Source organism: Apium graveolens, chromosome 2, assembly GCF_009905375.1.
Source record: "Apium graveolens cultivar Ventura chromosome 2, ASM990537v1, whole genome shotgun sequence".
Taxonomy (NCBI): domain Eukaryota; kingdom Viridiplantae; phylum Streptophyta; class Magnoliopsida; order Apiales; family Apiaceae; genus Apium; species Apium graveolens.
In genome coordinates this window covers 19,720,019-19,745,191 of record NC_133648.1, presented here as the reverse complement: position 1 = coordinate 19,745,191, position 25,173 = coordinate 19,720,019, and positions in this window count along the sequence as shown.

The window sequence follows — 25,173 nt, the reverse complement described above, 5'->3', positions numbered from 1 at the left end:
TGAGATCTAGAGTAAAAATGTGAAAGGGACGACCCAAGTGCATTGCTGGTATTAAGTAAATATGCATTAGAAAAGCAAAATATTTTCTTGGTGACTTTTCACACTCTATGATTACTGGAGAAATACTCTGATAATAGCATAAATTCTAATAAACAGTCGTGACTCACTTACACTGAGAAGCCTCTGTAAAATAGAATTTCAAAAGATGCATAAAATTAGCACAAAAACAGTTGAGGTGGACTCATGCATGAACTCGTTTATCAGTAGGTTTCAGGATAATGACAGTTCTTTAGCAAAATTTTAATTATGACTTATTTCTAAGATGTACTGAAGTAGATCAGACTTTACTCTTTGTCGGTTATTTAGCTTAATGCACACACACATCACTCCATATGAATGATGAAATTTCTGTGGTGATCTATGTTATTTTAGATAAACAGTCATTGTGTCACTTCTGCACAAATTCTGAGGACAAGTTCTAGTTACACGTTCTGATGATTAAGTTCTGACGTTCATAACTAAGAACTTGTATGAGTATTTACTAAGATAGATATTCCTTGTTCGAGGTAAGACATTATGTTCTGATGACTGTTAAGTTCTGGTATAGGTCTAAGTTCTGATTTTTCAGTCTAACTCTTTACTTGACTTATTTATGAGTAAAATTTGGTAACAGTCTCAGATTAATTTCGAAATGTTGAAGTGGAAGTTAATAGTCTATGGTTAAAACATAATGGCACTCGTCCTTGAACAGTTCACTCTTGTTACATGTGCCCATTCCTTTTCCAATGACTGTTATTCTTTTTCAAGGTCTAGGGAGACGAGGTAGAATTAATTCTACCTGTCTGCATTCAATATCTTTGTGTCTCTTGGCATTCTCTTGCCTATATATGCAACCACTTCACATCAGTCTTTCCATCACATTCTTCTCACACACTTATCCTCCTTCTTCTGTCAAAAACACAATGGTTCGATACAACATGTTTTTGAACACTCAAACCTTCACAATGGAGCTCAGTTGTGCCGAGTGGCAGCAGGAGTGGCATATAACAGCCATTCCTGAGGAGATCTGGGACTCTGTCCCACAGGAGGTGCTGGCTCACCTTCTATTCTTCGAGATGGATTATCACCGCCATCTGGAGCGCCTGGAGGAGGAAAGGCAGGAAGCTATCCGTCAGCAAGAGCGAATCATTCGATCTTGTTTGTTGAAGATAGGAAGAGGAAGATGACTTAATCTCGTCTTCTTCCTGTTCTTCTTCATCCTCAGCTTTGTCAGGCTTCTTAGCTAGGACTAAAGCTGTTGACGTTAGGATTAGAAGCTTAGGGAAAATCTTGCATTGCTGTAATTTCTATTTCATTTATGTATTGACTTGATATATTAATGAAAATTGTTTTTACTTCAAGATTTTGTCTCTGAGTTATTTTATCTTGTGTTGTTAAATCCTGCTTGATATTCTGATGACCATTTAAATTTTGTCTTAAGTTCTGATTTAAGTCCTGATTCTTAGTCAGCACTTATTCATCGAAATTATCTCGGTCATTTTTAACATGATTCATTTTCAGAATATTAATGTTGCAGTGCAAAATAACCAATCAGTGATAACGGGTTAAAATTTGAATTGTTTCCATTGATAAATGGAACAGTTTTTCCTTGAAACTCGGCAAATAGGTAAGTATTGATTATTGTTTTCTCGAGCCCAGTAACTATCCGTTATTACTGCATGTCTGACAGGTGTCCAACGGTAATATTTCTTTTGTATAAGTACAGCAGAGAGAAGATTTCTTTAATCTTTTTAATTTCTTCATCTTCTATCTCTCTTCTTACTTTTACTCTCCTTCACTTTACTATTTCCGTTGTTTTCATACAGATATTATCTCAAACACCTAACAGGCATACTTGAATTTCAATATTTTTCACATGGCACCAAAGGATTTAATCATTGATGGAGCAAAGTTTGTTCCAAACAACTATGCTGCAATTCTTGATCATGCTGACGCTCCATCTGAATTGCATTTTGTGCAAGATCTTCTTGCACATAGTGAGGTTGGGTACGCCTTAACTCAGCCTGAATTATTTTCAAGTCAACAAGTTCTGCGGTTCTGGAGGACTGGAATTTTTGATGATGGTGGTAAACGAGGAACTCCAAGTATTATCTTCCAAGTGGGTGATTCTTCCTATGTAGTCACTCCTGGTACAGTACGAAGAGCATTACATCTTCCAGAAGATTGTACCTTCTCTATACCAGAGGAATCAGAACTTCGGGGGTTAATGACTGATTTGGGATATGAACAGAGTCTGACGAAACTTGGACAGTTGAAACGGGCTCATATCAGAAGAGAATGGAGTTTCTTCTTCGATTGCATCACCAAGGCTTTTGGGAACAAATGTTCTAATTTTGATGCTATCCCAATTCTGAGTCAGCACATCGGGTATGCTATTATCCATCAAACTCATTTTGATTTTGCAACTGGAATAATTGGTTTTATTGGGGATAGGATGACAGAGGATCGAGATGTTGTTTATTTTGCTAGATTCTGTCAACTTATTTATACGTATTGTACTGCTGAACCCCAGTTAGTCAGCACTAAAACCCCACCTTTTAAGGTTGCAAAAAGGTACTTTAACGACCTGATAAATGCTGACACAAAGAAATCAATGGTGAGACAATTACAGATTCCTCAGTCTGTGAAACAGATTCTGGTAAATGCTGATCCAGCTACTTACAAATCTGTTTACTCAAATGTTCAACCAACTCACCATAACCAAAATCCATCAACCTCAGTCCCTACCTCTAATTCTACTCAACCTACCCTCAGAACTTATCTCAAATCCTATCTCTCCACTTCACAGACTGCTCAACATTCTTCTTCAGCACCTACTGTGAAGCCTACATCCTCTAAGCCAAAGAGAACAAAGACTGTTCCTCAAACATCTCAGAAGAAGAGGAGGATTACTTTGAGAGATGAATCAGATTCTGAGGATCAGATTCCATCTTCAGAACCTATGATAGATGAAGCTGAGAAGGCAACTTCTCAGAAGGATTCTGCAATTGGGGGTTCTAGGCTTCTCAAGAGGCTTAGACGTATGACGGTTCCTGCAACTCCCAAGGAATCCAAATCAACAACAAAGTACAAGAAACAGAGGGCACAGAGGCCAGTTTCAGATGATGAGGAGGAAGCAGCTAAGGAAGGGGATCAGGAATCTCTGATCTCACAAGACAAGGAATTTGCTCCAGTCACTTCTTCTCCATCAACTCCATTTCAGGAACCTGTATCTGACAAGGCTAATTTACCTTCTTTATCTCTTGTTGATCCAGGCACAAGTGCTGAAATTGATATTCAGAACTTGGTTGTGCCTGAAATACTTTTCTTAGAAGCTTCAACAGCAAATAATCCTTTCACAACACCTGTTACTGATGCTGTTCAAACTCCTGAGTTATCACTAACACCTTCTCTGCATCAAGATGATGATCAGATTTTAGGTGAGCATCAGGATATGGCTGTTGATCAGAACTTAGTATCAGATCAGCAATTAGAGGATGTTGAAGCCTCCATTGCTACTCATACAGTTGTCTTATCAGAAGATACTGATTCTTTAAGTTCTGATGCTGCAAATGTTGGAGATACTGGTGAAGCTGCTACAACTGTAGATGCTGATGCAGCAGGACCTTCAGGACATACTCCTCCACTGACTCTTCCTAAGTCTGAACTGCTAAAGGAGTTTGTTATCAGGGATGCACCAGTACCTTGGAGTGAAACTCCTGCAGGACAGGAGTGGACTAAGGAATGGAACTCAGTTTCATGTGTTCCAAATGCTTTACATCTTGCTGAGCACTTGACTAAAGCTGATGAAATGTTAAATTCTGATGATTTTAAAACCCAGCTTAGAGTCACTGCATTGAGTACTAAACATCTACAAGGTCTTCATTCCAACACTCATGCAGAGCTACACAAGATTCAGGAGAACTTTATTAAACAGGAACAAGTTTGGAAACTTGATAAGAAAAAGTTCTTCCAACCTACCATTGACAGGGTTGCTTATATTGAGAAAACTCAAGAGAAGCAACAAGCTCAGATTGATCAAATTCTGACAAATCAAGCTTCTCAGCAATCGCAACTTACTGAAATCCAGACCTCAGTGGAACTACTTATCTCTCTTTTATTACCTGCTGATGCCAAAAAGGGGGAGAAGGTAATTAAGTCCAAATGCAAAACCAACAAGTCACTGCAAGGAAAGGATGATGGAAAAGATGACCAAGGAAACTCTGGAATGGGTAGTGGTCATAGTCAAGGTAGAAGATTTACATCAAGACAAGCTAGTCACAGAACAAGTTCTGATACTGGGAAAAGAATAAGTTCTGCTGCTGGTAAAAGGATAAGTTCTGATGAACTTCTAGATCTTGATGAGGAAATGTCAAGACAGTTATTTCTTCAAGAAAATCCAGGGATGGACTTGGAAAGTTTAAAGGAAGAAGAAGCCAGACTTAAATCAGAGAAAGTCACATCTAAATCTGAAACTTCTGGTAAAAAGTTACTTCCAAAACCTAAAGGCATTGTGATCAAAGAGAGGATACATACTGAAGAAACTTTGGCTAGATCACAACCACAGATAGATCCAAGATCCAAGGGTAAAGAAAAGGTTGGTGAACCTATCAAGCCTTATGTACCTCCTGAGGAAGAAGAAATTACTGATGGAAAACATAATCTTGCTCTGATTTCAAGAAAAATTCTTAAAACAACCTCTGACATGGCTCAAGTTGTTCAGAGTCAAGAAATTGTAAGTTCTGATATTCAGAAGAAGCAAGTAACCTCTGACAGTGCTCAAGTTAACTTGATATCAGAAGATAAATCTAAAACACTCCTACCAGGATTCACTAAAGCAAAACAGACTCAATCTTTGAAGACTACTTTAAGTGGTTTTGAAGCAAGAGTAGTTACTGGAAAGGAAGCTAGAGATAAAACTGGATTGGGAAGTGCTGATGAAAGAAGAGTACACAACACTACTGATGATCCAACTTCCTTGAGTGAACCAGGTATTGGAGCAACTCCTGAGAGATTGAATCAACTAGAATCTGTACAGATGGTTTACCATACCTACTTGAAAGAATACATCATGTTGTATTTCATGACAGATGGTAGGGTTTATCATATAAGACAAAATGCCATTCCATTGAAGTATTTTGAAGAATTGGAACATGTATTATTCTTACTTCAAGTGGATGACAGAATAACAGAGACTGCTGCAAACTACTTAAAGGAACAGATTCAGAGACAGAAAAGACTTTATTCTGTTAAGTCTGACAGCAGATATGTTCCAAAGTACAGAAATCACAATGGTGATATTGTTGATATGAAGCCTAATACTGCACAGATCAGAACATATCTTGGTATTAAGGGGCTTGAATTCAATCTAGAGTCTAACAAAGCTTATGTCATAAGACTAGATCGGGAGTTGAGAAAAGCAAAGATTAATGATCTCAGAGCTGCAATATTTCAAACTGGTGAAGATACTGCAGAGCTTAAAGATGTTAAACGGAGAATGATTGATGAACTCAGATATGCTGAGAAATGTTTGTTGAAGAATTATCTCAGAACAACTTCTGACATCAGAGAGATCGGAAAATGATGAAGCCAAGTCGAAGATCTACAACTGCTTAAATTCTGATATTTATACAGGTTGAAGTTGTTATCAGAAGTTGAATTGGTAAAAACTTTAAGGACTGTAAGTTGTAGTTATCTTGTCTATTTCTCATGCATTTGTACTTAATATTTTTGACATCATCAAATATCTGTTAAACTTGTATATTTTGTTAATTTACAAGTTGGGGGAGATTGTTAGATATATTTGATAATGTCATGGCTAATATGTTTTATGTTTAGATTTCAGATCTTATTTGAACAGAACAAATCAGTACTTAACTGATCAGTACTTATACTGGAAGTCAGAACTTAAGGTACTGGAAGTCAGAACTTAAGGGATATCAGTACTTATGTTATCAGGAGATAGATATCAGAACTTAAGTGCTGAAGGACGATCAGATAAGGACAGTAGCTGATTAAAGTTAAGAAGATCAAGATAAACATAAGAAGAGATATGCATGAAGAAGGAATTCCGTGAAGAATGGAATACTTGGAATAGAAGATATCTGATTGATATATTTTAGGAAGCAGAATTATATTCCATATCAATTAGCGAATATCTTGTAACTGTGTAGTATATAAACACAGAAATAGAGTTTACACTAGAAGTGTTATCATTATCGAGAATATTATTTAATATAACTCTAGCAGCTCTCGTGATATTTTGTTCATCACTGAGAGATAACAGTTCCAGATTGTAACAGAGTTTATTGTTTAAATAAAGTTTGTTTTCTGTTACATAAGTTCTTGAAGTTTGATTTGATTGTAATAAACACTGTATTCACCCCCTCTACAGTGAAAGTGTGACCTAACAATATCGTGTAATTATTTTTACCAATAAATGAATATTATGTGATTATTATATGAATTTTTGGTAAATTATGTGTTACTTGACATCCGTGTTCGATGTTTATATGTGATAAAATTTGCGAATTTTAATTTTTATATATCTAAAATAAAGTATAGACAATTTTTATATTTTTCTAGTAATCTATATGTCATTTTAAGATTTTATAAATGATTGTTAGGTCACACACACTATAGAAGGGGGTTGAATACGGTGTATACTACAATCAAATCGAATTAAGAACACAAGTATGAAACACAAAATACTCTTATTAATAAAACAGTATTAAAATGGAACCGTTCTCTCTCAGTGATGAACAAATATCACGAGAGCTGCTATGGTTACAATGAATAATATTCTCGATTAAGATAACACATATAGTGTAAACCCTATGCTGTGTTTATATAGACACACAGTTACAAGATAATCTTCTAATTGATATCGAATATAAGTCTGCATCCTAAAATATATCAATTAGTTATCTTTTCCTCCAAGTATTCTATTCTTCATAGAATTCTTCTCCATGAATATCTCTTCTTGTTTTAGTCTTGATCTTCTTTCCTTTCAATCAGCTGCCTTCCTTATCTGAACGTCTTCTTAAGTCCTGATATTATCTTCTGATAAATATCTTCTGATATCTTAAGTTCTGTTAACTTAAGTTCTGATATCTTAAGTTCTGACTTCAGTATAAGTACTGATTTTCAGTTAAGTCCTGATTTGTCCTGTTAGTTAAGATCTGAAAACTAAACACAAAACACTATTAGACATGACATCATAAATATATCTAACAATCTCCCCCAACTTGTAAATTAGCATAATATACAAGTTCAATAGATATTTGATGATGTCAAAAACATTAAGTACAAATGCATATAAGAATTTGACTAAATAACTACAACTCACAGTCCTTGCAGCTTTTACCATCCTTAAAGTCTGATATCAGCTTTAACCTGTATATCCTTCAGAATTTAACAGTTGTAGTCCTTGATTTGGCATCAGTGTGTGATCTCTCGAATGTCAGGAGTTGTTCCGAGATAGTTCTTCAAAAGAGTTCTCTTAGCATATTCAAGTTCATTTTGCTTCTCCTGTTTGAAAGGTAGCAACCCTGAGATCATTAATTTTTGCTTTCCTTATCTCCTGATCCAGTCTAATCAGATAAGCTTTGTCAGACTCCAGATTAAATTCCAGTCCCTTAATACCAAGAAATGTAGTGATTTTGGTGGTATTAGGCTTCATCTCAACTAGTTCACCATTGTGAGTTCTATACTTAGGATAGTATGGCCTGTCAGACTTTACAGAGTAAAGTTTCTTCTGCCTTTGAATATTAGATTTTAAGTAACTGGAAGCACCATTTGTTGATCTGTTCTTCACTTGAAGTAGAAATAACACATGTTGCAATTCTTCAAAGTACTTCAAACAAATAGCATCCTTTCTAATCTGGAATACCCTCCCATCTGTCATAAAATATAACATGATATCTTCTTTCAATATAGAGTGGTAGACCATTTGTACAGACTCCAGTTGATTCAATCTTTCAGGAGTTGTTCCTACTCCTAGTTCACTCAAAGAGGTTAAATCAGAGGTAGTATTATTTACTCTCTTTTCTTCAGAACTACCCAATCCTGATTTGTCTTTAGCTTCCTTCCCTCGAATAACTCTTGCTTCAAAACCACTTGATGTAGTCTTCAAAGGTTGAGTAGATTGTTGAGCTTTAGTAAACCCAGGTAGTAGAATTTTTGAAGGTTTAACATGAGCAGTGTCAGAGGTTTCCTTTCCTTTATCTTCTGATATCAAGACAACTTGAGCTCTGTCAGAGGTTGCTTGCTTCATTGACATATCAGAATTTACTAAGTCCTGATCTTGAACAACATGAGCTTTGTTAGAGGTTGTTTGAATATTCTTCTTCTTCTTCAAAATCAGACTAGTATCTTCATCAGAATTTACTTGTTCATCCATGGTTGGCAGATAGATTTTTACAGAATCATCAACTTTAGCTTTGCCCTTGAACCTTGGATCTACCTCTACTTGTGATTTGGCTTTGGATTCAAATTTGGTTGCCTCAGAGTTTGTCTTCTCTTTAATCACAATGTCGTTAGGCTTTGGAGGTTTCTTTGCAGTGATAGAAGCTTTTGACTTGGATTTGACATTTTCAGCTTTAAGTCTGGCTTCTTTTTCCTTCAGACTTTCAAAGTCCATTCCCGGATTGTCTTTGAGAAATAGTCTTTTTGAAATTTCTTCATCCAGCTTCTGTAACTTGGGTTCTTGATAGTAGACTGATATTTCCTTCCCCTTAAGCTTCAGTGTCTGCATAAACTTCTATGATTCTTGACTTTCACCCTTCATCAGAACATCAGGCTTAGTCAGAATTTGCTTATCAGAACTTATTCTTCTATCAGCATCAGAGCTTGATCTCTGTGTAGAAGTTCTCGCTTTCCTAGATGAAGAGCATTTGCCTTGACCATGACCTCTACCCTTTTCAGAGTTTCCCTGGTCATCATTTCCATCATCCTTTTTCTTCAGTGCTAAATCAGTAGAGCATTTGGATTTAATCACTTTCTCTCCCTTTTTGGCATCATCAGGTAGTAGGAGAGAGAGAAGTAGTTCCACTGAAGATTGGATTTCATTTAGTTGAACTTGTTGAGAAGCTTGATTCTTTAGTACTTCAGCAATCTGAGCTTGCTGTTTCTCCTGAGCTTTCTCAATAGCCTCAACTCTGTTAAAGGCAGGCTTGAAAAATCTGTTCTTATCCAGTTTAAAGTTCATTCTTGCTGAATCAGTGTTTCATGAATTTTGTTCACCTTGGCTTGAGTGATTGAGTGTTGACCTTGAAGGTTCCTGGTACTCAATGCAGTAACTCTGAGCTTTGCTTTGAAGTCATCATTCACCAGCATCTCATCAGCTTTAGCCAGGTGCTCAGCAAGAATTTTTGCAGTAGGAACAAAATCAACTTTGTTCCACTCCTTGATCCATTCTTTTCCTCTTGGAGTTTCACTCCAAGGTACTGGTGCATCCTCTCTAACAAAGTTCTTGAGTAAATCAGCTTTGCCTAGAACTTGTTGAGGTGCATGTCCTGAAGGACCAGCTGCATCAGCATATAGATTTGTAGCAGCTTCACCAGTAGTGTCAACATTTGCAGCATCAGAACTTACAGAGTCTGCAGAATCAGCATCCTCTGATAAAATGATAGTATGTGAGGCTATAGAGGTTTCAAAATCATCCTCTAAGTGCTGATCTGGCAGTAAATTCTGATCAACATCCAAATTCTGATGCTCGCCTAATATCTGATCTTCATCATCTAGATTCAGAAGAGGTGTTGTTCGAATATCTGCATTGAAATCAGCATCAAAAATTGGTGTTGTTGGTGGAGTATGTTGAAGAATGGTTGGAGCTTCCAAGTACAGAACCTTAGGCACATTCAAGTTGTGAATATCTATTTCAGCACTTATACCTGGATTATCAGCATGTACTGGAGAGTGAATAGGAGACACAGAAGGTGTAGGCACTCTGTCTTGAGCAGTTTCTTCAGCTTGAATTGGCGACAGTGGAGGTGTAGATTCAGTGGCTTCAGCAAATTTCGGTTGTGTAGATGGAAGGGATTCAATCACAATTGGCTCCTTTGGGATCAGAGATTCCTGATCCCCTTCCTTAGCTGCTGCTTCCACATCTTCTGAATCTGACTCAACTATGTCCCTGTTAGCTCTTTATTTTTTCAATCTCTTCAAGGGTGGAGAGACTTTGGGAGCTTTGTCATCCGAATTTATCTTTCTAAGCCTTTTGAGGGGCCTAGAACTCCCAGTTTCCTTTGTTTTCTGAGAAGACACTTCCTCAGCTACTTCAGCAACAGGTTCTGATGGTTGATCATGTGCCTCATCATCAGATTCATCTCTCAGAATCATCTTCCTTCTCTTTTATTGTGTCTGAGGTACAGTCTTTGTCCTCTTCGCTCTAGAAGAAGAAGGCTTCACTTGATTATGTGCTGATGGCTGGTTGGCATGTTCTGATGTGAGTGGTTTTTGTGTTTGGGTAATGGTTGGTTCTGATGGCTATTGTGTGTCGGTGGGTTGGACATTAGGATATAGCCATGAATAGGTATCATAATCAGCATTTATCAGAGCTTGCTTTACTGATAAAGGAATCCTAAGGGGTCTCAAAACTCCCTTCTTGTTGTCAGCAGTTAAGAGATCAGTAAAAGCCCTCTTAGCTAACCTAAAAGTTTCTATTTGTTCACTTGATGGTCGTGGTTCATCTGATGTACAATAGCTATAAATTGACTGACAGAACCTAGCAAAGTAAACTACATTCATGTCCTCTTTCATTCTATCTCTTATAAAACATAACACAGTCTTTGCATAATCAAAGTAAGACTGGTTTAGGAGTGCATACCCAATTTGTTGTGCCAGAATAGGAATGGCATCAAAATTTGAGCACTTGTTGGCAAACGTCTTCGTGATGCAATCGAAGAAGAAGCTCCATTCCTTTCGAATATATGGGCGTTTGAGTTGACCCAACTTAGCCAAACTCTGTTCATACCCAAGATTAGCCATCATTTGCTGTAGCAGGGGCTCTTCAACAGCAGAACTATATCGACAATTTTCAGGTAGGTGTAAAGCTTTTCGAACTGTTGCCGGAGTAACAACATACTCAACCTCCTGTGCTGTAAACACGATACTTGGAGTCCCATTCTTACCACCATCATCATAAAGTCCTGTACACCAAAATGTCAGAACTTGAGTTCCGGATAGATAGGATGGCTGCGTCAAAGCGAACCCAATCTCACCATGAGATAAGAAATCATGAATAAAATGAAGTTCCGAAGGAGCTTCACTCTTAGTGAGAATGGCAGCATAGTTGTTAGGGACGAACTTTGCTCCATTAAAGATTATATCCTTGGGTGCCATTGAAAATGAGTGTGAATTTAGAGTGCCTGAAAGGTCTTTGATAAAATGTCTGTGTAGAAAACCGTTAGAGAATGTGAGAAAATAAGAAGAAGAGAGAGAGTATGGAATACAAAAGTAAATAAAAGATTTAAAATCTTTTCTCTCTTTTACTTATACACGCCACTTGACAGTAGTTATTGAGAAGTGGAACAGACTGTACACCTGCCAGCCATGCAGTAGTTAAGACAAAAGTTAATGGACACGAGAAATAAGTAATGATTACTATGCACATGCAGTTTTTTTAAAAAAAACTGTTCCCACTAAATAAATGATTATTACTGTCTTTATCTCACTTAAACCAATATTCTGATATAATATAACCGTTGAAGTATTGACCAAAAATAAATCAAGTAAATAAATACTACCACGTCAGCATCAGAACTTGATTTTTATCAGAACTTAAAAGTCATCAGAATATGGCTTCTTTACTCAACAAGTGAATGTTTATTTCTGTAATTCTTCACACAAATACTGATATGGTTTCAACAGAACTTAATCATCAGAACTTCCATCAGAACTTGTCCTCGGAATTTATGCAACTAACACTTGAACTGTTCATCTAAAACAACATTGATCACCACAGTAATTTTTATTATTCATATGGAGTGTAAGTGTGTGCATTAAGCTAAATATCAGACAAAGAGTAAAGTCTGATTCACTTCAATACATCTTAGAAATAAGGCATAACTAAGAACTGTGCTCAAAATCTGTCATTAGTCTGAAGTCTACTATAGAATGAGTTCATGCATGAGTCCACCTCAACTGTTTTGTGCTCATTTTATGCATCTTTTGAAATTCCTTTTTACAGTGGCTTCTCAGTGTAAGTGAGTCACGACTGCTTATCAGAATTTATGCTATTATCAGAGTATTTCTCCAGTAATCAAAGAATGTGAAAGTCACCAAGAAAATTTTATTTTGCTTTTCTAATACATATTACTTAATACCAGCAATGCACTTGGGTCTTCCCTTCCACATACATTTTTCTCTAGATCTCAAAGGGGTACCTGATATTTATTTATTTTCTTTACTTTTTCTTTTGATTAGTAAGGTTTATCAGTACTTAGTACATCCATGAGATTTACCAACATCATAACTTAACATATAAGAAGCATTATTCTAGTTTTTGACTTAGTAATAAGATACACAAAGTAAACCTAACCAAGCTCAATATCAGAATTTGCTTGTGTTAAAAGATTTCCACATAAACAATTACTTTAAATATGTGATCTTTAGTATATTAGAGACTACTAGGTCAGCATCTAGCACAGTTATCCTCATTGGATTGAATAGTCACAGAAGCATTCATATCACTATCAGAGTTTAGAAATTCACATCAGACAACAATCAGCACCTAAGTAAATTTCAATATAAGCACAGATTACCTAAGGATAGTAATATCTGTAAATACTGATTATAAAGTCTGATGTATCAGAACATAAACTAAGCAGATTTAGAGAAATAACCTGAAACCATTCCAAGTTCATTTACCAATCTTGTAAAAGTAGCTTCACATAGTGGTTTTGCGAAGATATCTGTTAGTTGTTGATCTGTTGGAACAAAATACAATTCCACTGTACCTTCCATCACATGTTCCCTTATAAAATGGTACCTAATGCTGATGTGCTTTATCATTGAGTGTTGAACTGGGTCATTGTAATAACACTTTGATTATCACAGTAAATAGGGAATTTAGAGAAAACTAACCCATAATCCAGTAACTGATTCTTCATCCAAAGAATCTGTGCACAATAGCTTCCTGCAGCAATGTACTTTGCATCTGCAGTTGATGTGGAAATTGACTTTTGTTTCTTGCTAAACTAAGAAACTAATCTGCCTCCAAGAAATTGGCAGCTTCCACTTGTGCTTTTCCTGTCAATTTTGCACCCTGCAAAATCTGTATCTGAGTAATCTATTAGCTTAAAGTCTGATTCCCTAAGATACCACAATCCTAGATCAGCTATACCCTTAAGGTACTTGAAAATTCTTTTCACAGCTGTTAAGTGAGGTTCTCTTGGATCTGCTTGAAATCTTGCACAAAGACAGGTAGCATACATGATATCAGGTCTACTTGCAGTTAGATAGAGTAGTGATCCAATCATACCTCTGTAATCAGTAATATCTACTGATATACCAGTATCTTTATCCAATTTTGTTGCAGTGGCCATAGGTGTGGATGCACTTGAATAGTCTTGCATTCCAAATTTCTTCAACAAGTTTCTGGTGTACTTAGATTGACAAATAAAAGTTCCTTCTTCATTCTGCTTGACTTGAAGGCCCAGAAAATAACTAAGTTCTCCCATCATATTCATTTGATATCTTGACTATATTAGCTTAGCAAACCTTTTACAAAGTCTGTCATTTGTAGAACTAAAAATAATATCATCAACATATATCTGTACCAGAAGTAAGTCCTTTCTATGGTTGAGATAGAATAAAGTTTTGTCAATAGTCCCTCTGTTAAATCCACTTTCTAGAAGAAAATGAGATAATGTCTCATACCATGCTCTTGGAGCTTGCTTAAGGCCATAAAGTGCTTTATCAAGTCTGTAGACATGATTAGGAAATTTTGAATCTACAAAACCTGGAGGTTGTTCAACATATACTTCTTCTTCCAATTATCCATTAAGAAAAGCACTTTTTACATCCATTTGAAAGACTGTAAACTTTTTGTGAGCATCATAAGCCAAAAATATCCTTATGGCTTCCAATCTAGCAACTGGTGCACATGTTTCATCATAATCAATTCCCTCCTGTTGAGAGTATGCTTTTGCAACCAGCCTTGCTTTATTTCTTGTAATTATGCCATCACTATCAGTTTTGTTTCTGAACACCCACTTTGTACCAACAACAAATCTGTTCTTTGGTCTTGGCACTAGGGTCCAGACTTTATTTCTTTCAAATTCATTTAACTTTTCATGCATTGATTGCACCCAATCAGCATCTTGAAGAGCTTCTTCCACTTTCTTTGGTTCAGCCTGAGAAAGAAAAGAATGATTGAGACATTCATTTGATGTTGCTGTTCTAGTTCTAATACCTGCTTCAGGATCTCCAATAATCAAGTCAGGTGTATGTGCTTTAGTCCACTTCCTTGCAGATGGAAGGTTATCTCTAGAACTAGATGCTCCCCCATGATCCATGCTGTCTCCATCAACATTTTCTGATGCTCCCCCTGAAATCATGCTCTCTGAGTTGGATCCTTCAGAATTTGAGTTTCCAGAATTATCAGAACTTGGCCCATCTGAACTTGATGAATCAGAATTTGAGTTTCCGGAATTATCAAAACTTGGCCCATCAGAACTTGATGAATCAGAACTTGAAGAGCATGTTCTAGGTTCTGATGCTTCTTGAGATGTGGTTGGATCTTCAATATGCCCCCCTGCACAGGTGCATTTTCCTTTGGTGTAGTTGTTAGGTCACACTATCACTGTAGAGGGGGTGAATACAGTGTTTATTACAATCAAATCGAACTTCAAGAACTTAAGTAACAGAAAACAAACTTTATTGAAACAATAAACTCTGTTACAATCTGGAACTGTTATCTCTCAGTGATGAACAAAATATCACGAGAGCTGCTAGGGTTAAGTAAATAATATTCTCGATTATGATAACACTTATAGTGTAAACCCTATGTCTGTGTTTATATATTACACAGTTACAAGATAATCGTTAATTGATATGGAATATAATTCTGCTTCCTAATATATATCAATCAGATATCTTTTCTTCCAAGTATTCCATTCTTTATGGAATTCCTTCTTCATGCATATCTCTTCTTATGTTTATCTTGATCTTCTTAACTTTAATCAGCTGCTGTCCTTGTCTGATCGTCCTTCAACACTTAAGTTCTGATATCTATCTCCTGATGTTTATCTCCTGATAACATAAGTACTGATATCCCTTAAGTCCTGACGTCCAGTATAAGTACTGATCAGTTAAGTACTGATTTGTCCTGTTCAAATAAGATCTGAAATCTAAACATAAAATATATTAGCCATGACATTATCAAATATATCTAACAATCTCCCCCAACTTGTAAATTAGCAAAATATACAAGTTTAACAGATATTTGATGATGTCAAAAACATTAAGTACAAATGCATGAGAATTAGACAAGATAACTACAACTTACAGTCCTTAAAGCTTTTACCAATTCAACTTCTGATAACAACTTTAGTCTGTATACACATCAGAATTTAAGCAGTTGTAGATCTTCGACTTGGCTTCATCATTTTCTGATCTCTCTGATGTCAGGAGTTGTTCTGAGATAATTCTTCAACAAACATTTCTCAGCATATCTGAGTTCATCAATCATTCTCCGTTTGACATCTTTAAGCTCTGCAGTATCTTCACCAGTTTGAAATATTGCAGCTCTGAGATCATTAATCTTTGCTTTTCTCAACTCCTGATCTAGTCTTATGACATAGGCTTTGTCAGACTCTAGATTAAACTCAAGCCCCTTAATACCAAGATATGTTCTGATCTGTGCAGTATTAGGCTTCATATCAACAATATCACCATTGTGATTTCTGTACTTTGGAACATATATGCTGTCAGACTTAACAGAATAAAGTCTTTTCTGTCTCTGAATCTGTTCTTTCAAATAGTTTGCAGCAGTCCCTGTCAATCTGTCATCCACTTGAAGTAAGAATAATACATGCTCCAATTCTTCAAAATACTTCAATGGAATGGCATTTTGTCTTATATGATATACCCTACCATCTGTCATGAAATACAACAAGATGTGTTCCTTCAAGTAGGTATGGTAAACCATTTGTACAGATTCCAGTCGATTCAATCTTTCAGGAGTTGCTCCAATACCTGGTTCACTCAAGGAAGTTGGATCATTGGTAGTGTTGTGTACTCTTCTTTCATCAGCACTTCCCAATCCAGTTTTATCTCTTGCTTCCTTTCCAGTAACTACTCTAGCTTCAAAACGACTTGCAGTAGTCTTCAAAGGTTGAGTTTGTTTTGCTTTAGTGAATCCTGGTAGGAGTGTTTTTGATCTTCCTTCTGATATCAAGTTAACTTGAGCTGTGTCAGAGGTTACTTGCTTCTTTTGAATATCAGAACTTTTAATTTCTTGACTCTGAACAACTTGAGCCATGTCAGAGGTTGTTTTAAGAACTTTTCTTGAAGTCAGAGCAAGATTATCTTTGTCATCAGTAATTTCTTCATCTTCAGGAGGTACATAAACTTTAACAGGTTCACCAACCTTTTCTTTACCCTTGGATCTTGGATCTATCTTTGGTTGTGATTTAGCAAATGTTGCTTCAGTTTGTGCCTTTTCTTTAATCACAATACCTTTCAGTTTTGGAAGTGACTTTTTACCAGAAGCTTCAGATTTAGATGTGGCTTTCTTTGATTTAAGTCTAGCTTCTTCTTCCTTTAAACTTTCCAAGTCCATTCCTGGATTTTCTTGAAGAAATAACTGTCTTGACATTTCTTCATCAAGATCTAGAAGTTCATCAGAATTTATTCTTTTACCAGTATCAGAATTTAATTTCTTCCCAGTATCAGAACTTATCCTGTGACTTGCAATTTCAGCATTTCTTGATGAGAATCTTTTACCTTGACTATGACCTCCACCCATTCCAGAGTTTCCTTGGTCATCTTTTTCATCATCCTTTCCTTGCAGTGTCTTGTCATCCTTGCATTTGGACTTAATTACTTTCTCCCCCTTTTTGGCATCAGCAGGAAGTAGAAGAGAGATAAGCAATTCCACTGAAGATTGGATTTCAGTCAATTGTGATTGCTGAGAAGCTAGATTTTGCAGAATTTGATCAATCTGTGCTTGTTGACGATCTTGAGTTTTCTCAATATAAGCAATCCTGTCAATAGAAGGTTGAAAGAACTTTTTCTTATCAAGTTTCCAAACTTGTTCCTGCTTGATTAAGTTCTCCTGAATCTGGTGTATTTCTGCATGAGTGGTTGAATGAAGACCTTGTAGATGTTTAGTACTCAATGCAGTGACACGAAGCTGGGTTTTGAAATCATCAGAATTTAACATTTCATCAGCTTTAGTCAAGTGCTCAGTAAGATGTAACGCAGATGGAATACATGAAACTGAGTTCCATTCCTTAGTCCACTCCTGACCTGCAGGAGTTTCACTCCAAGGCACTGGTGGTTCCTCTGTAACAAACTTCTTTACTTGTTCAGACTTAGAAAGAGGAATATGTCCTGAAGGACCTGCTGCATCAGTATCTGCAGTTAGAGCAGCATCACCAGTATCTCCAGCATGTGCAGCATCAGAACTTATAGAATCAGTATCATCTGATATAATAGCAGTGTGAGTAGCAATGGAGACTTCAGCATCCTCTAATTGCTGATCTGATGCTAAGTTCTGATCAACAGCCATATCCTGATGCTCACCTAAAGTCTGATCATCAGTGTCTAGATGCAGAGAAGGTGACTTAGATAATTCTGGAGTTTGAATAGCATCAGAAACAGGTGTTGGCAAAAGATTTGTTGCTGTTGGAGCTTCTAAGAGAATTACTCCAGGAACAACTAAGTGTTGATCAGCATTATCAGCACTTGTGCCTTGATTACCAAGAGACACAGAAGGGGAATTAGCCTTGTCAGATACTGTTTCCTGAGATGGAGTGGATGGAGAAGAAGTAACTGGAGCACATTCTTTTTCTTGTGAGATCAGAGATTCCTGATCCCCTTCCTTAGCTGCTTCCTCCTCATTATCTGAAACTGGCCTTTGTGCCCTCTGTTTCTTGTATTTCTTGTTTGATTTGGATTCTTTTGGAGTTTCAGGAACAGTCATTCGTCTAAGCCTTTTGAGAAGCTTAGAACCCCTAATATCAGAATCCTTCTGAGAAGTTGCTTTCTCAGCTTTATTTACCACAGGTTCTGAAGAAAGAATCTGTTCCTCAGAATCTGATTCATCTCTCAAAGTAATCCTCCTCTTCTTCTGAGGTGTTTGAGAAACAGTCTTTGTTTTCTTTGACTTAGAAGATGTAGGCTTCACATAGGACTTGAGATATGTTCTGAGAGATGGTTGAGAGGTTTGAGGTGGCTGAGTAGAGGTGGTAGGTGCTGATGAACCAGGTTCTGATGTTTGAACATCAGGATAAAGTGCAGTATACTTCACAGGATCATAGGTGATTAAGGCTTGTTTGACAGATAAAGGTATTAAGAGGGGTCTTAACACAGCCTTTTTATTATCAGAAGATAATAAATCAGTAAAAGCTCTCTTAGCTATTCTGAAAGATGGAATTAGATCACCAAAATTTTGGGGCTGATTACAACAAAAACTATAAATAAGCTGACAAAATCTTGCAAAATATACAGTATTGCGATCTTCTGTCATCCTATCCCCAATAAAACCTAAGACTGCTCGTGCATAATCAAAATCAGTGTGATTTAGAAGTGCATACCCGATTTGTTGGCTGAATATGGGAATTGCATCAAAATTTGAACATTTGTTGGCGAAAGCTTTGGTAATGCAATCAAAGAAGAAACTCCATTCCCTCCTTATGAAAGATCTCTTCAACTGTCCAAGCTTGGTCAATGTTCCTTCATATCCCAGACTAACCATCATGTGTTGAAGAACTGAGTCATCAACAGTAGAATAAACACAGTCCTCAGGTAGCTGTAATGCCTGTCTAACTGTAGACAAAGTCACAACATACTCATCTTCCCCTGATGAAAATATTATACTTGGGGACCCTTGAGCACCACCATTGTCATATACTCCACTCCTCCAAAACTCCAGTACTTGAACTCCAGAAATGTATGTAGGCTCAGTTAGAGCAAACCCAATATCAGAACTAGTGAGAAAGTCCTGAATGAAATAAAGTTCAGAGGGTGCCTCTGTAGTGTTTAGTATCGCAGAGAAGTTATTAGGAACAAACTTTGCTCCCTTTTACTTATACACAAAAAGTAACCGTTGATGACACATGGCAGACATGCATTTAAAAGTAGTGGTAAATACCTTGACACCTAGATTCCATTAATCAAGGTGAATCAGTTTAATTTAAAATTGAAACCGTTCCCACTAATTCAAATATTTTACTCTGCAATATCAATATTCTGAGAAAAAAAAAAACTGTGTGTGAGAATGAGTAATATCAATCAGTTAAGTAAGTACTGATAAAACATTATCAGAACTTAAAGTCAGACACAATTTAGACGATCATCAGAATATTTATCAGGATTTATCAATGCGTATCAAAATTTCTCAGAGACAAGATCATAAGACAAAAACAAATTCCATTAATATATCAAAATAATACATTGATGAAATTGAAATTACATCAGAACGTTTACAATCTTGTCCTAAGCTTTTAAATCTAACATCAACAGCCTTAGTCCTAGCTAAGAAGCCTGACAAAGCTGAGGATGAAGAAGAACAGGAAGAAGACGAGATTAAGTCATCTTCCTCTTCCTATCTTCGACAAACAAGATAGCGAGTCGAATGATTCGCTCTTGCTGACGGATAGCTTCCCGCCTTTCCTCCTCCAATCGATCAAGATGAAGCTGGTAGTCCATCTCGAAGAACAGAAGTCGGTTCAGCACCGCCTGTGGGACAGAGCCCCATATCTCTTCAGGAATGGCAGTTACATGCCACTCCTGCTGCCAGTCGGCGCAGCTTAGCTCCATATGAAAATTTTGGTAATTCAAAAACATGTTAAAACGGACCATGATGTTTTTGAAAAAGAATATGAAGTTAAGATTGTGAGAAAAATGGATGGAAAGGGTAATGTGAAGTGGCTGTTTATATAGGCAAGAGAATGCCAGGAGACGCGAAGATATTTAATGCTGACAGATAGAGTTAAGTCTACCTCATCTCCCTAGACTTGAAAAAGAATAACAGTCATTGGAAAAGGAATGTGCACATGTAACAAGAGTGAACTGTTCAAGGACGAGTGCCATTAGTCCTAACCATAGACTATTAATCTTCCACTTCAACATATCCTAAAGTAATCTGAGACTGGTACCAAATTTTACTCACAGATAAGTCAAGTAAAGGGTTAGACTGAAAAATCAGAACTTAGACCTATACCAGAACTTAACAGTCATCAGAACATAATGTCTTAACTCGAACAAGGAATATCTATCTTAGTAAGTTTTCATACAAGTTCTGAGTTATAGTCTTCAGAACTTAATCATCAGAACATATAACTAGAACGTGTCCTCAGAATTTGTGCAAGGTGATACAGTGACTGTTTGTCTAAAAGAACATAGACCACCACAAAAATTTCATCATTCATATGGAGTGATTTGTGTGTGCATTAAGCTAAATAACTAATAAAGAGTAAAGTCTGATTTACTTCAGTACATCTTAGAAATAAGTCATAATTAAAATTTTGCTAAAGAGCTGTCATTATCCTGAAACCTACTGATAAATGAGTTCATGCATGAGTACACCTCAACTGTTTTTGTGCTAATTTTATGCATCTTTTTAAATTCTATTTTACAGTGGCTTCTCAGTGTAAGTGAGTTACGACTGCTTATCAGAATTTATGCTATTTTCAGAGTATTTCTCCAGTAATCATAGAGTGTGAAAAGTCACCAAGAAAATATTTTGCTTTTCTAATGCATATTTACTTAATACCAGCTATGCACTTGGGTCGTCCCATTCACATTTTTACTCTAGATCTCAAAGGAGTACCTGATATTATTCTTTGATCCTTTTTCTTCTTCTTTTGATAAGTGAGGTTTATCAGCACTTAGTACATTCAGCAGTTTTACTAGAATCAGAATTTAAACAGATGAGTAGCATTATTCTAATTTGGGACTTAGTAATAAGATGAATAAAGTAAACTAAACTAAGCTCAAGTATCAGAATTTGCTTGTGTCATGAGATTTCCACAAAAATAATTACTCCTTTCATGGGATCATTTGTTTATTGAAGACTAGTAGGTCAGTATCTAGCACAATTATCCTCATAGGATTGAATGATTACTTAAACAGATATATCACTTATTAGAGTTAAGAGATATATATCAGACAACAGTCAGTACTTAAAAACATTTATCAATTAAGCACAGAATACACAAAGAGATTAATTCTGTAAATACTGATCATAAAGTCTGATAACATAGAACAAGTTTAAGCAGATTTAGAGAAAGAACCTGAAATCATTCCAAGTTCATTTACCAATCTTGTAAAGGTAGCTTCACACAGTGGTTTTGTGAAGATATCTGCTACTTGTTGATCTGTGGGAACAAAATGCAATTCCACTGTACCTTCATCCACATGTTCCCTGATGAAATGGTACCTGATGCTGATGTGCTTTGTCATAGAGTGTTGAACTGGATTACCTGTCATAGCAATAGCACTTTGATTATCACAGTAAATAGGGATTTTGAAATATGTTAACCCATAATCCAGTAACTGATTCTTCATCCAAAGAATCTGTGCACAGCAGCTTCCTGCAGCAATATACTCTGCTTCTGCAGTTGATGTGGAAATTGACTTTTGTTTCTTGCTATACCAAGAAACCAATCTGCCTCCAAGAAATTGGCAGCTTCCACTTGTGCTTTTCCTGTCAATTTTGCAACCTGCAAAATCTGCATCTGAGTAACCTATTAATTTAAAATCTGATTCTCTAGGATACCATAATCCTAGATCAGCTGTTCCTTTAAGATACTTAAAGATTCTTTTTACAGCTGTTAAGTGAGGTTCTCTTGGATCTGCTTGAAATCTTGCACAAAGACAGGTAGCAAACATGATATCTGGTCTACTAGCAGTTAGATAGAGAAGTGAGCCAATCATACCTCTGTAATCAGTAATATCTACTGAATTACCAGTATCCTTATCCAGTTTTGTTGCAGTGGCCATGGGAGTGGATGCACTTGAACAGTCTTGCATTCCAAATTTCTTCAGCAAGTTTCTGGTGTACTTAGATTGACAAATAAAAGTGCCTTCTTCACTCTGCTTGACTTGAAGGCCCAAAAAATAACTAAGTTCTCCCATCATACTCATCTGATATCTTGACTGCATTAGTTTGGCAAACTTGTTGCAAAGTTTGTCATTTGGAGACCCAAAAATGATATCATCAACATAAATCTGGACCAAAAGTAAGTCCTTGCCATGGTTGAGATAGAACAGTGTTTTGTCAATAGTTCCTCTGTTGAATCCACTTTCCAGAAGAAACTGAGCTAAAGTCTCATACCATGCTCTAGGAGCTTGCTTAAGTCCATAAAGTGCTTTATCAAGCCTGTAGACATAATCTGAATGTTTGAAATCTACAAAGCCTGGAGGTTGTTCAACATATACTTCCTCCTCCAATTCTCCATTGAGAAAAGCACTTTTCACATCCATTTGAAAGACAGTAAACTTTTTGTGAGCAGCATAAGCCATGAATATCCTTATGGCTTCTAACCTAGCAACTGGTGCAAATGTTTCATCATAGTCAATTCCTTCCTGTTGAGAATATCCTTTTGCAACCAGCCTTGCCTTGTTCCTTGTAATTATGCCATCACTATCAGTTTTATTTCTGAATACCCATTTTGTACCAACAACAGATCTATTCTTAGGTCTTGGCACTAAGGTCCAGACTTTGTTTCTTTCAAATTCATTCAACTCTTCCTGCATTGCTTGCACCCAATCAGCATCTTGAAGAGCTTCTTCCACTTTCTTTGGCTCAGACTGAGAGAGAAAAGAATTGTAAAGACATTCATTAGAAGTACCTATTCTAGTTCTGACACCTGCATCAGGATTTCCAATTATCAAATCAGGTGTATGTGATTTTGTCCACTTCCTTGCAGATGGAAGGTTTTCTCTAGAACTGGATGCTCCCCCATGATTCATGCTGTCTTCGTTTTCATTTTCTGATGCTCCCCCTGAAACTATGCTCTCTGAGTTGGATCCTTCAGCATTTAGATTTTCAGTACTGTCAGTACTTGGCTTATCAGAACTTGACGAATCAGAACTTGAAGAGCCAGTTGTGTGTTCTGATGCTTCTTGAGATGTGATAATATCTTGAGTATGCTCCCCCTGCATTGGTGCATCTTCCTTTGACGTAGTCACCACAGTTTCAATAACATCAGAGTTTAATCCATCAGAGTTTACAGTATCAGGACTTAGACTGTCAGGACTTAAGGTATCAGAATATGAATCTTCATTTTCAAATCTCAGCTGATCATGATCAATGCAATCTTTAAGTCCAGTGATCTTCTTGTCATCAAAAGAGACATTGATAGATTCCATGACCACTTTTGTTCTCAAATTATAGACTCTGAAGGCTTTTGTGGAAAGTGGATATCCAACAAAGATTCCCTCATCAGCTTTTAGATCAAACTTGGATAGCTGTTCAGGATGAGTCTTGAGAACAAAACACTTACATCCAAATACATGAAAGTATTTCAGATTTGGCTTCTTGTTCTTCACCATCTCATATGGTGTTTTTCCCTGCTTGTTAATGAGTGTTGCATTTTGAGTAAAACAAGCAGTCTGCACAGCTTCAGCCCAGAAATAGGTTGGAAGCTTTGCATCTTCAAGCATTGTTTGTGCAGCTTCAATGAGAGTTCTATTCTTCCTTTCAACAACTCCATTTTGCTGTGGAGTTCCAGGAGCAGAAAATTTCTGCTTTATTCCATGATTTTTGCAGAACTCTTCCATTATCAGATTCTTGAATTCAGTGCCATTATCACTCCTCAAAATTTTCACAGAATCTTTGATCAATTTATCCAGACGTTTGACATGATCAATCAAGATAGATGAAGTTTTACTTTTTGTGTGCAAGAAATACACCCATGTGTATCTGGTGAACTCATCTACTATGACCAACGCATATTTCTTCTTTGCAATAGACATGACATTCATTGGACCAAATAGATCAACATGAAGTAGATAATAAGGCTCAAGAATTGATGATTCAGTCTTGCTCTTGAATGAAGATTTTCTTTGTTTGGCCTTCTGACATGAGTCACAAAGACCATCAGGAGCAAACACTGATTTTGGCAGTCCTCTCACAAGATCTTTCTTGATCAGTTCATTTATCTTGTTGAAGTTTAAATGAGAGAGTTTCTTGTGCCAATTCCAGCTTTCTTCAATTGAGGCTCTACTCACTAAACAGATTGCAGAACCATCAGAACTTGTTGAAAGCTTAGCTTCATAAATGTTACCACGCCTGAATCCCTTCAGAACAACTTTTCCTTTAGATTTACTAACTATTTCACAATGTTCTGCAAAGAAATCAACATGATAACCTCTGTCACAGATTTGACTTATACTCAGTAAGTTGTGTTTAAGTCCTGAGACCAGAGCTACATCTTTAATGATGACATTCCCAAGATTGATATTGCCATATCCCAAGGTTTTTCCAATGTTGCCATCTCCATAAGAAACACTTGGGCCAGCTTTCTCCACAAAGTCTGATAGCAGGGCCTTATTTCCAGTCATATGTCCTGAACATCCACTGTCCAGAACTAAAATATTTTTCCTGTTGCCCTGCAATCAAAAAGACCACTAATTATTAGTTTTAAGGACCTAGACTTGCTTGGATCCTTTGGCCTTTTTAGGTTTGTTAACATTTGCAGCGGATTTAGCATCAGATTTTATGTTAACAGTTTTCTTATCAGAACTTATACTACCAGACTTTGAATCAGAACTTACACTAGAAGGAACAACAGAAACTTTCTTTAAAGAAGGTTTTATTTGATAATAATCATAGTACAAACTATGATATTCCTTACAAGTATAAATGGAATGCCATAAACTACCACAATGAAAACAAGGATTTTGTGGTTTGTATCTAACAGACTGACTCTTAACTCCTGATTTTGAAGATAAGGAGTG